The sequence below is a fragment of the Haliaeetus leucocephalus genome, unplaced genomic scaffold (assembly GCF_000737465.1).
Source record: "Haliaeetus leucocephalus isolate CR32 unplaced genomic scaffold, Haliaeetus_leucocephalus-4.0 Scaffold165, whole genome shotgun sequence".
In the NCBI taxonomy this organism is placed as follows: Eukaryota; Metazoa; Chordata; class Aves; order Accipitriformes; family Accipitridae; genus Haliaeetus; species Haliaeetus leucocephalus.
This window is the reverse complement of record NW_010972601.1, coordinates 469,673-482,387: the sequence shown is the minus strand read 5'-3', so window position 1 is coordinate 482,387 and position 12,715 is coordinate 469,673. Positions and strand designations below refer to the sequence as shown.

The 12,715-nt window shown below is 40.9% G+C and overlaps 1 protein-coding gene across 4 annotated transcripts in view; it reads right to left on the bottom strand.

Annotated features, from left to right (window-relative positions):
• Positions 1–12,636, bottom strand: part of MTMR3 (myotubularin related protein 3) — an 82,143-nt gene extending 69,507 nt beyond the window's left edge. For 2 of the 4 annotated variants that reach the window (XM_010563339.1, XM_010563340.1), the window contains exon 1: positions 12,348–12,634. The gene's annotated coding sequence lies outside the window, so the exon portion shown is untranslated. Of the gene's footprint in view, positions 1–12,347 lie in introns of all 4 variants that reach the window. The other 2 variants (XM_010563341.1, XM_010563338.1) reach the window with 2 other exon arrangements.
• Positions 12,637–12,715: the final 79 nt, after the last annotated feature.

Sequence of the window (12,715 nt, the reverse complement as noted above, 5' to 3'; positions counted from 1 at the left end):
TCCCATTCCACCAGCTCAGTACGAGCAACATTTCTGCAAAAAACTTTACACCAAGCTACCTCAAAATAATAAGAACTGATATAATTCAAGCCTACTGTTTTACACAAAAAAATCTGCTGCTACTCCTTTTGAAAATTCAGTGAGGCTTGAAAGTAGGGCAAACCCAACTAGACAAATTAGAAGACTTATTCCTTGCTTCAGAATTGAAGCCTTCAGACCCTACCATTCAACCTACTTCATCAAACGCTTCATTTTTAAGATATTCCATATACCCAGTATATGTTATATTATTCACCCAGCCTATTTTGTTTAGATGAGACATTAGTAAGGACTTTTCCCCATTCTTCCCCCAAAAGAAAGCCTGTAAAATTGGCATCAGATACAACATAAAATACATCACTTCCAAGACAAAGCTAAAGTTAAACACTCTTCATCTCAGAAGTACTTGGACAGATCTCCAGGATTTCACAGACAGAAACTCACCAGCAGACCAACTCTTAAATCCTAATTTAGAAGTTCAACGCTATACATAAAGCTGAAGAATGAAAAAGGTGTAACAAGATAGGCACAGCTGTTTTTTCGCTACAGGTCACATTTACTTCTTTCTGTTAAAGGAAAAACTTACCTACCCAGTAAGTTTAGAGTGACACACACCTTGGTATTTAAATAACTGAGATCTAGAGATGTAGGACATAGGTGAATAAGAGCTAACTCTTTAAACAAATGCAGGTTTTAACAGGATAAATTCCTGTTCTATACTTAAGAGTTTAAAGGTTACAAAAAGCTCTATATAGGAGGAACAGATCAGCACCAGGCAACAAGCTTTTTACAACATGGCAAAGATGCTCTGAATTCCGTGTAGAGGCTGACCTGTCACTCACACAGCACGATCTATGGATTCCCAGCTTCACAAATATTCACAACTTTCTCTTCCACGTTCTTATATGCAATAAACTATCCATATGTTGTTTAAACTCTTTATGAGTTCTGTTTAAAGCATTATTAAAAAAATCAAAGCAACCAAGTCATCAGCATTGCTTTTGAAGGGTTACAGGTAAAGCGGCTCTTCAGAAGTCAGCTAACAAGCAGCAGATTCTTCAGACAAGTTTCAAGCCATTGTATTTGTTTCAACATGTACAAACTCTGCTAAGTCAAGTCTTTCAACAATACTTAGCATAAAGTCACCTAGGGGAGAATACAATGGCAAAACCTGACTAATTGCTATTGAAATATGGTGGTGATTGTGTCTTCTTTTGCAAAGATGATGGATGCACTGAGTTGTTTTACCACAATTGATCTTCATTCAGCTGAACAAGCCTTCTCTGAATTGGCCCTAGGGTATTCCTTCACCTTTTGCATTTTAGCTAGCTACAAATAGTTAAGCAGATCTTAAGAACACCAATCCCACACAGGGATCCTATTTTTTCCTCCCACATTTTCCCAAGTCAAACAGGAGGCTTGAAGTTCTAGAAAACTGGTGCTACACCACCGGTTTAAAGTTTACTGTTCATCAATTCATGAAAGTTCAAAAGCTGACTTTTTACAAGCAGTAAAAAAACCCAGCTGGCTACATCTGCAACTGCACCACAAATGTGCTTCACAGCAACATCTTCAGACTCCTAAAAATCTTTCCAGCAATAAAACCACCAAGACTCACCAACCTACCTGAACAGACTTGAGTGTTCTCTGCACCTGCAGAAGCAACTATCATGCTCCAAACCCAGCCTGGAAATTCAAACTAGCTATAGGAATTCTTTAATTGTCTTGGCAAGAGTCAGTATAAGAACTGTGGAGTTTAAGCCCATAAATTAGTTTTTGGAGGGTTTTTTGGCATTAGGCCTTTCTTTAAACTGTAAGCTTAACCAGATTCTCCCCAGCCCACCTGCTAATATGGTAATTCTTGCACAAAAAAACGTAAGTCCCTTCTTGCCCTTTTCATGATACAAGTCACTTAAGATCAACTTCTTTTGACAAGGCATGTTTTAACTTATCACTCCTTGCCTTTGATAAGTGAAGCCAGTTTAGCTGACTAACAAATGTTACGGGATCTGCAGTAAATTTTTAGAAAAAGTGTTTCTTAACCAGTACACTACTTTGTCTGCTGGGATTGACACATGGTAGCAAGTATTTACGATAAGGCTAAAAACTGAATTTTGTTGGAAGAACCAGAAAAAACAGTAACAGTTATAAATACTTAGAAATTGAAAGGAGATGAGGTAGATTAAACCATATTGCAATTTTGGGGCTCTTGAAATACATTCCAGTACATGGGGCTTAGCCTTACTAGGTCTTTAATTTGAATGCCAAATTTGTGTCTAGGAGCAAGAAGTATGCTAGAAGCAGTAAAGGAACTGCATTCAGCAAGGGCTAGCCAGATAATCACTACCTCTGTGTGAGTACTGGTCCAGTCTCAGGCAGTTGTACATACTGCTAAGACACATTTAAGAAAGCTGGACAATAACTTGAAATAATAATGTTTAGGAAAATAAGCCACAGGGCACAGCAGCATGCAACTTACTCTTCAGTGAGCTACCAAACTGCTTCCTTCCAACCAGAACAAATCAAGTTGACTTATGCAAGTGGAAAAGTCTTCATACCTTAGTGCTGAATGAGAACATGGCGGTCTAAGGAATGATGCAATAGCACTATTAATTTTAATAGGACTGCTCTCTGGGTGTGACCCTCAGAAAGGAAAGGAGCACCTAAACTTGTACCTTATACAAACAGCTTATTTAAAAAATAGTCTTAAAAAATGAAAGCAAGAAATAGCTCTTATTGTCCTTGTTACACCAATCTTAGACTTGCCAAATCAAGCAAAATCCTTTCAGCCTTTGTCCACAACTCTCCAGGCTGACTCCTCCACATGAACACCACACCCACCCAGTTCAGGCATCAGCCAGTGCAGTGACAGTAATGAACCTAACCACCCTTTGCAGGTGAGCATCATATCAAGCAGGTTTCAAAATTGCTTCCTACTCCAAGCTGATTACAACAGCAGATTTGGCATTGATTTTTTCTCTAGTGAATTACTAAAGAATTCTCATCCTTAGACCCTTCCACTGTTTGTTAGGTTATCACTAGCCTTTCAAGAGTTTACAGGAAGAAGTACCTATGCAATAAAAATATTGCAGAGGAGTTAGAATGACCTAGCAATTGAAAGCTAGACAGCTCTTAAACCAGCCTACCAGTCAACACTTGAGAAGCAAAAGATAATTTGCCTGTAGTAACGAGCTAAGTATAGAGCCACCACAATTAGAGCTCCCCAATTATTTTTGCATTTCTTTCAATGCAAGTGAAACAGCTTGGGAAGAAGCAGGCTTCAGCTGCTGGTAGAATCAGTTACTGAAGCTACTCCAAGCAAAGCAACAGTGATCTTCTGCTTAACATACCAAATTCTGCAAAAGCAGCACCAGGAGTCAAGATCATCATCTTCTAAATCACTGGAGGTTTTTTACCATCCTCAGTTCATTACCATATTTCAGCATTTTAGGGAATCTTATTCTATTTCAGAAAACCCCAACAACATACTCATCTTGTCTAGTCTTCTCACTAGATCAGTGTTTAGCAGTTACCCTCATCAAGTATCAGCATTCATCCTGTCATTTAAATGCTAAAATTCCAGTTTGACATGTGGAAGACATTTTGGTTCCAGCTACTAAAGCCTGCAGAACTGAGGGGGGGAAGCAACATGACAGTGACCAGGCATGTTGGTACCATTATGCAGCTATCCAGGAATCTACTATTTTCTGAAGTTATCTGTTAATGAACATTTATTCTTTTACTTTAAAAAGGGTTTATGAGTATTACTTATACTGCTATATACCCACTGATGTCCCATATGGTGAGATTCTGAAAGGACTCCTCATGATTAGCTGTACCACCACAGTTCTCCCGCAAGGAAGTTTCCATATAAATACCCTAATACATGGTTTGAGCATCTGGAAGTATACTGACCATATCAGTATACTATTGGTATATTGAGGTTGTGGTCCTTTTTATCATGAACTAGGAGGTTAGGGCAGAAATCTGATCTCCTTACTTAGAAGTCTAACTGACCAGATGCTTCCCCTTGGTTTTGCCAGAACATGACCCAGCAACAAAATATTAAACACTTAAGACATGGAGCTCCAAAACTGAAAATTTCCATGCGATTTCTCTCTGCAGTCCCAATTTACTCATCTGTTATGTACAGGGATGCTCTGCACCAGTGAAGTACACTAACCAAACACCTCCAAATCATGTGATACTCATGCTTGAGTCTGAAGGGATTAAGAGATTCCAGTCCAGAGTAAAAGAAAACAAGCAAGCTATTGTATTCTGTATTAGAAAACAACTATGCCTTGACCATAATCCATTAGCCAAACCTACAAGGAAAGCCTAGCAGACCTCAAAATATTTCACTTGTTCCATCTTCCTCCTTTTTCCTTAGAGAATTCAGATTTTCCCAAAGTGCAAAAAGGTGCATTCTTTTGGAAGTTACTCAAAGAAAGGTTCACTGAACATAGACAAAGATGATAATTTAATTATAATGGGTATCCAACCAGAATATAATGCCCTGTTCACAGCAAATTCCTGCTACCAGCAGTGAGAGAAAATTAAGAATCTGAATTCTCAAATGTACTCATGACTAGTATGTCCACCAATCACCATACAATTGAAGAACAGGAATGCTTAATTGTAAAGATGAATACTAGTTTGATAAAGATTAGTCATTAATTTGATGAAAAGCTTATCCACTCCTAAAAAAAACATGCACAGTGCTTAGATGGAAAGAAGTAAAAGGTCTGCAGGCAGAGGCAATAAGCTTGCAAGTTTACATTAAGTACACTTCACTTGCTTTCAGCTTCCTTTTATTAAAGGAAAAATCATCAAAATAACCTAGAAATGCAACCTGCTTAGAAATTTTGGTCAGGTTTCTTGGATCAAAAGTTCAACAATGCCTACATTACACTAACATATTTGTTCTCAGAAGTGAAAAAAATTCAGGAAAACTCAAATAGAACAATAAAATCAAAGCTATCAGCTCACAACACTTACAAAAGGTGTTTCTACTCTAGTCAGGTCACAGCAAACTTCAATTGCAGAGTGGATAGAGTAATATCCTCGCATTAATTTTCAAGCAAAGCTGTCCTGCAATATGGCAGGTGAGTTTTCTTCTCATAGCCTCTCATTTTGGCTCATCTGTTCTTTGTCAGGAGATAGGCAAGTATTTTAAAAGGCTGAACTTACAGACAACCAACAGAACAGTAAAAGTCAGCTTTGATAACAGTATTTTTGAAAGTCAGAAGACACTGAAGGCTGCAGGCAAGTAAAACTGAGGACAGTTCTCAGCTGCAACAAATCCAGAACGAGGTCTGAAAAGGTCTTACAGCAAGCACCCTATCAAGGATGCAACAAACAGTATAATTACAAACAGAACTTCACAGCATCTCATTTTATCTCAGGTTTAAGTTTCAATGATAGCAATTACAAGCTTACAGATAGCAATGCAGTAAGTAAAGCTTTCACAGGTACACATTTAGGTCAATTACAGCTACAAGAGATGAAATCAGACAGCCACAGCAACTAGCTTACTCCTTTTCCTGATCTACTTGCAGAGAAAACAAGGAGAATGAGGCTGCTGGTCCCCTTCTAACTACCAGATACGAAATTCCAGGGAAACATTTTCTACCAATCCCAAACCTAGCTGCAACCACTTCCACGAGCAGCTTAGGACTTAAACATTTTGAAAGTATGTAGTGATAGCGTAAGAGTGGTAATCCAGAGCTTAATACTAGACCAACTACTAGACCGGATCATTCTAACACCTTCTGTACAACAAGATCAAGGCTTCACTTCAGAAGTACTGGAAGTTATCTTACCCATGTAACATCTACTTTAAGATGTGAAAGGTATTAAGACTCTACAGTCGTAAACCATTCCAGTGTTACAGTAGGTGCAGATAAATTGCTCCTAATCTCCCTGGGTACTCAGTCTTTGTTATCATTTCTTTAATTCAGCCTTTGCACTCACTCAACTCCTCATTATTTTCAACTACAATTTCTAGCAACTAAATAACTGAAATCAAAACTCTAGTAGTCTACCCTTGACCTATGAGGTGCTAAACTCTACACGATAAAGACTCAAGGGAAGATCTGATTTTCCATCTGTTTTCTGAAATCCTGCCACCAGCTGCACAGCAACCCCCCCAGAAAAATCCTACTTGCACAGAACAGTCAAACCACAGAGAAACTGAAAAGTCATACTCACAGGACTTGGAAGGCTTATGATCCACATCACCCCTACATAAAAGGCTGCTCACAGGGGTGAGCTGGGGAGATAGCAAATGCAACATGCCCTGCAGGCAAGTCCTGCCTTTGCTTCACTCTCCCAGGGTAGTTAGAAAGCCAACCAAGTGCATCTTGTCTTCACAGACACGATTTCCACCTACACCTTTCAGCATGCAGACAGACATTTCTGTCCTCTCCTGACACAGGTGGCTGGGAGCAGTTTCCCCCAGGCACTTCCACAATTGGAGAAAGCAGCACTAGAGAAAACAGTCTCATTCTGTCAAGAGCCTGCCCTTTCCCAGTCAATATAGGAGTCAAAACCTTCTTTTAAAGGCATAGGGAAAGAGCAACTATTTTTACTTCTTCCTGAAGCTCTGTCCTTTCAGGTAACACTGCAGAATTAATGCTTTGATTATAACCCTAGTTTCCAGTCCCAAAGTTGGAGAAGCAAATGAGGCCCACAAAAGGGCAACAGAAAACTGTTGTAGCAGTGTTTCTATAAATAATGTCTATACCAGTGCATAAATCTCTGGTATTGGAAAGAAAAACTACAAAAACTTATTTACGGCAATGCAGCAGTCTTCCTCCACAAATTCAACTTGAAGTGCATTGCTTCCTCCCCATACTGACGATGTATTCTAGGAACTAAACCTTGTAGAGTACAAGAACAGTCAAAAATACTTAAAGAGACTATTAGACCTGCATAAACACGAGACCTTATCATACAGACAGGCACCCTAGCTGAAGATCCCTATTTCAAGCTATTTTGTTTCCAGAAATCTCAGTTAAAGCATGATGTATAGCTTTTCACTGGTCTTCCCTGATGAAAATCTTTCCACACTCTTAAAATAGGGTAAGAAAGACCACAAACATGAGAGCCTTCGGTAGAATTCTTATCCATGGGGATCGTATACTCACAGCACGGGAGAAGCACAACATTTGACAATGTTGTCTCCTTGAAAAGCAAGAAGCTGAGATTATAGTGAAAGTCTTTTCCAATTCTTTTCCCAGTTAAGAGCTAAACAAAGGAGGACCTGAGAAGGTAGATCCTGTGTATCTGCTAGAGATAGTTCCAGTAAAGAATAACTTTAGTTCTGAAATTAAACCAAGACAAAAAAAACCCCAAGATATCCAACAGTCCCCAAGTATGTTCAGCCTTGAGTCTACTAGGTGCCTGCAGCTGTAGATCCATGCACCTGCAGATTGCCCCAGCTCAAGAAACCAAGTACCTAAATCCTGCTTCTACCTCATGGGATCCAATAGGTATGCTGATCAGCCCAAGCCTTCTCAGGGACCCAAACCAGCAAGCAGAAAAGCACATTTAAATTGATTCTTCTTGCAACCAAGTTAAGATGCTATCACAGTTTCTTATTTGAAAGCTCTGCCAGAAGATAAAAAAAGACAGTACTATAAGAGCTTTGACATTCATGTTCCTGCCCATGAGGAGCTTTCTAGCTCTCCTCACACTGAAGGCTTCCACTTATCCTCCCCAGAAGTACATACCAGCCACCACACTAGAGGAGATTCTGTGGAGAAGCCCTACCCAACCCTGTGGAAACTGTCACTCTGCAGAAAATGCAGCAGAAATTGGACTAAAATCAAACGGAGGGGAGCACAGAACATACAGCTTGAGATCAACATACACAACAGGAAGGAAAGAGACAGTTAAATATTGAAGCTTGAGTATCAAAACACAGATCTTTCCTATATGGATATTCACTGTCTTCTAGGCCATCTTCTCAAAGTTCAGAGGCTCATGGCAGCCTGCCTTGCCATCTAGTCTCAGAAGTTCAAACATTTGAACATACTGTGTTACAGCTCTCACTATAAAGAACACACCCCATCAGGGTGGGTGGTCTGTTCTGACTGCCCTTTCAAAAGCCCAGCTCTTCCTAAGTAGCCAGGGACTATAGGTGACAGAATAATTTCCCAAGCTAAACTCAGGCTTCACAGCTACCACTAATTCTAATGCTTCACAAGATACATAATAGCTAAAAGCCCTGAGGATGACTACCACCATGCTATTCACACACTGGAGAATAATCTGATGAAGAACTGGTATCACAAAAGTCAGTAAAAGCATCAGCTAGATCATCTCAGATGAAAGCCATCAGCAGCATACTCAACTTCATTTTCATTGTGGCTAGTCAGTCCATCACAATGAACACCGAAAATGACAGTGAGATATGCTGAGCAAGGCAAAAGACAACTTGCTTTGCTTTTCACCTATAGTACTTCTCTAAGGCTTGGTTCTTTGATGTTCTGTCCTCTTTCAACTAACACTGAACTGCAAACTTGTATTTTAAAGTATTTGCAATTCAGTATTTTTGTTTAATTTCTCTAAAAAGGGGGTTTAATTCTACTTAAGATCTATCAGCATGTGTTACTGAGGCCACATTTTATTACCAGCATGACTGGTAGCTTGTACAACAGCCTGCCCCCAAGCCAGCCTATTAATGCTGCTTTACAGCTTTTCACTTCATTCCTAGTTGAGAGGAAAAATAACAGACTAATTTCTCTAAAATTAAGTTCCACCAGAATCTTGTTCAAAGTATTAACTTTTCCAGAAGTGGTAATACTTCAATACAGCACCTTGTGCAAGTTTAGCTGCAATATCAGTTAACAAAGGCCATCCAGCTTCAAGTCTTCTGAAATCCAACCCTCCCAAGCAAGGGCAAGAACCACCTATTTAGGCAGTCTTTTTGAGAGTTTGAAGGGTTTTTTTTCTCCCCCTTATCAGAGTCCAGAAGGTTTCCACCACCTACATGGTAACTATTACAATGTTATTAGTTGCTTCAGGCTTATACACACACAAATTTCAGAAAAACTTCAACCTGGATCATACGAAGCTTACTTTGTTGCAACTGTTTTCAGCATTAACACCTGTAAGGAGGAACAATGCTTCAGTTGCCACTTCAACTTCAATGTGTTCAGTTGCCTGCCAGCAAGACCTACAGAGCATACCTCCAGTTAACAGCTTAACTTGCAGTCACATTCACATGTCAACCCAATTGCTGCTTTCTAAACTTTAGATTAAGATTCTGAGTCAGAGGTGTTTCAGAATATGAACCAAAGCTAGGAATCAGCAATTGTACTTTAAATTAAGCCTTTAAAAACAGTGCTTTTTGATGGACATCAATGAGTCCAGAAATAGCTTATCCATTTCAATTAACATTCCAGAAAGGCTTCTGCTTTGCTCTTCCTCCCTAGCTCACTTTGCATGGTGTGGCACTGCAGTCCCAAGCCTCACTCCTCGGCACATATCACTACTTACTGAACATGAACAGAGCATCTCTAGCTCAGAGCAACACAATCCAAACACTTCGTAACAGACCGAAGGTGAAAGATACCACTGGTTTCAACAAGACAATGCCACACTTCTTCCCTGCTACTACAGGCTGTTCTTCCCTCTAGTTCACGTCAGCAGGGACTGACTTGAGGCCTTATGGGATAAAACATTACCTCCCTAAATCACTACAGCCAGTTGGTGTTCGCCTCCCTTACACCACTACCAGAAACTATTAATCAGACAAGGGGAAGAACAGGTCTGGGCTACTCATGCTCTAGCTTACAATTAGATTTCTGTGTTATCTAGTACATTCTGTAAGTCCTTCTCAACTGCTCACCCCAAGGCAAGGGGACAAAGTCTTGACTGTTTCAGTTATCAACTACATTCCGAATAAGGACAGTTGACACCAAATGATGATGTAGTTTGTGATCTTTGCCCATCCCACAAGCAGCAGACACAAGAACCTGGCAAGCATGCAAGTCCATACAGCAGTCTGGATACAGCAATCCTGCACCGTTCAGGATTAATGCATCCAAGGTAGAAGCTGTGACGCATTAGGAGTTGAGGTCTTCAGTTCCTTACTGAGCAGAGCAAGCCTCAGTAAAAAGTCAGAATTTCAAATTCCTGAATTAGCACTAACTTCACTTTTAGGTCTTTTCATGGAAGCCACTCAAACACCCTGAAATTCTGAAGCACCACAAAGATAAAGAAATAGTTATCTTTTAACAATCCAGTTAATTCACAAGAATTACAGCATGAATTGAGTGCTAGGCATGTTCCTAAAGTTTTCCTGACAGCACTGGGAAGTTATGGCACCAATATCTAGAAGAGCGATAGAATTACAAATCACGAAGCTCATTTCTCAGAGTTAAAACCCATATGGGATTTAACAGGCAGATTTTTACACCACCAGCTACTCAAGCTAGAGACAAATGCGGAACAGTTGCATGTCATGGCTTAGACAATTTAGCACTTAGAAGCTCATTTTGAAAGAAACATAACTTATACTACTTTGATTCAGCCAATGAAAGCAACTATGAAACAAGTGCATATTTAATTACCTGGACTTGTCATTCTAGCTTACAATATTTGCTAAGCACTAATGCACTATTTGGAGTCACATGTTCTGGAAGACACCACCAGTATCAAGTAGAAGAGTCCTATCTCATTATATCCGGTTACACATCCCAATAGGAAGCTTCCACAGCAGGAACAGCCATCACATCCCTTTGACCTCTGCAGATGAAAAGATCTCAAAACTTTGTCCCAGATGCTAACCCAGTTCCTCCGATTCACTCCATGGAGACAATTCCTTCTTCCTTGCTACAGCAGCCTTCTCAGGCTTCTGCCTGCTACTCCAGCAGCCTAACAATACCCTCCTCCTTAAGTTACTCTTTTACGGGTTAATTGCCAGCGAAGTACTGCATAGCCACATTCCTCCTACTCTTGAAAGGCTGCGAACATACTTCTCTCCACCATCCTGGGTTGCATGTAGGTGGAATAAGATCTGAGATAAAATATTGTATCCTCTATCTTCAGAAGCTTGTGCATGCTCCATTTCCATCTCCCCCAGCTACATATGGCCATTTTTATTAAAAAAACATGAGAGCTTATCAAGCTGACCCATTCCACCTACTTGGTATCATTTGTGGTTTGCATAGGATATTACTTAAGCAGGCTGACATTGGTATTTTAATAATTTCTAGCACAGACAGTTATTGTAATGGATATTAACAGTATCCTAGATAGGTACCTACAGCACTGCCAGCAAGAGAACTAAGCTTGATTCTTGATTCTCAAACTTTAGGAACATGCCTAGCCCCCACTCCTATAATTTGAAGCAGGACAAGAGCACCTTTTTGTGCAAATGCTCAAAAAAACCACCACTGCTCAACATTACTGTTTCTGCACACTTACCCCTCCCCAAACTCCAAAGAGGCACACAAACACTTGTCACTAAACCGCTTTAGAATCCCATGCCCCGCCTTTACTTATCTGCAGAAAGTTTCAACACTTAAGAGTTCACAGTATTTCCTGTACTACGAAAGAAAGCACTTTTTCTATCTTCCAAAACCACTGTGATCAGTAACAGCTGAAGCAATGCAGATATCAGATGTCAGCCTTCTCCCCTCAGGTTATCTGCAAGCGCTCCTTCGTAAAAACTTCCTTCACCTCCACCAAAAAAGTTAATTTCCAAATACTACAGCACATGCTTTAATAACAGAAAAAAGGCACCTCAGCCTTTTTACCTAAAGCTTAGAGCATGACAGGTAACACAAGACACCTGCCATAGTTCCTCCAGTCACACTACCATCCCTTCCCAATGGACTCACTGAGGCATTTAAACATGCCTTTATATTCACCATAAAGCCAAGCCGTACCACTACACTCAGCACTACCTGACATGATTCACTAGACAAACTCTTTTATTCTAAGAGAAAGCCTCACTGCACATGGTTACAGGGGCTCATCACACACGAAAACAAACAGGTGAAGCACACAGGAGAAGACTGCCTATCTGACTTGAAGTCTGCAAGAGCTACAAGCTCATACCCAGCCTTCCCCCCACCCCCGTGAGGGAAGTGTGCATGAAAAGGAAAGAAATCGGTTTCCTGTACAGAGAGATGTGAAGGAACACGAGGTCTCATCTGCTGCTAAAACAACATTCCCTAAAAGAATGAACAGAAAAGGGAACAGCTTCAAGGCAAAAGCTTAAACACCATGTCAAATCCAAAAGCTTAAACACCACGTCAGGGGGAACGGGGCGGGGGAGGCGAAACACTACTTACCAGAGAAGGGCAACATCTGCTCAGATCCCATCAAAAGAACAGGACTGTTAAAGAGGAACACGGGGAAGAGGCACAATTAAAGCCCCAAAACTACGCAAACGAAAAGCCTTAACAAGTCACGCTTATAAAAGGAATGGGAACGCCGGCCCCGCGCACAAGGACAGCTGAACACAACTGACACCCCGGCCAAAGCGGCAGGAGAAGCCGAGGACGGGACCACGGCTGCCAGCGCCATGAGGCGATCCCTCAGCCGGGCCGTAGTACACGGGCCACAGGGAGACAGCCACCCCCGCGGGACGGGCAGGGAGGCGGCCGGCGGCAGGTGAGGCCCGCAGGCCACGGACGCCAGCAGCGGGCCGGGCCGGGGG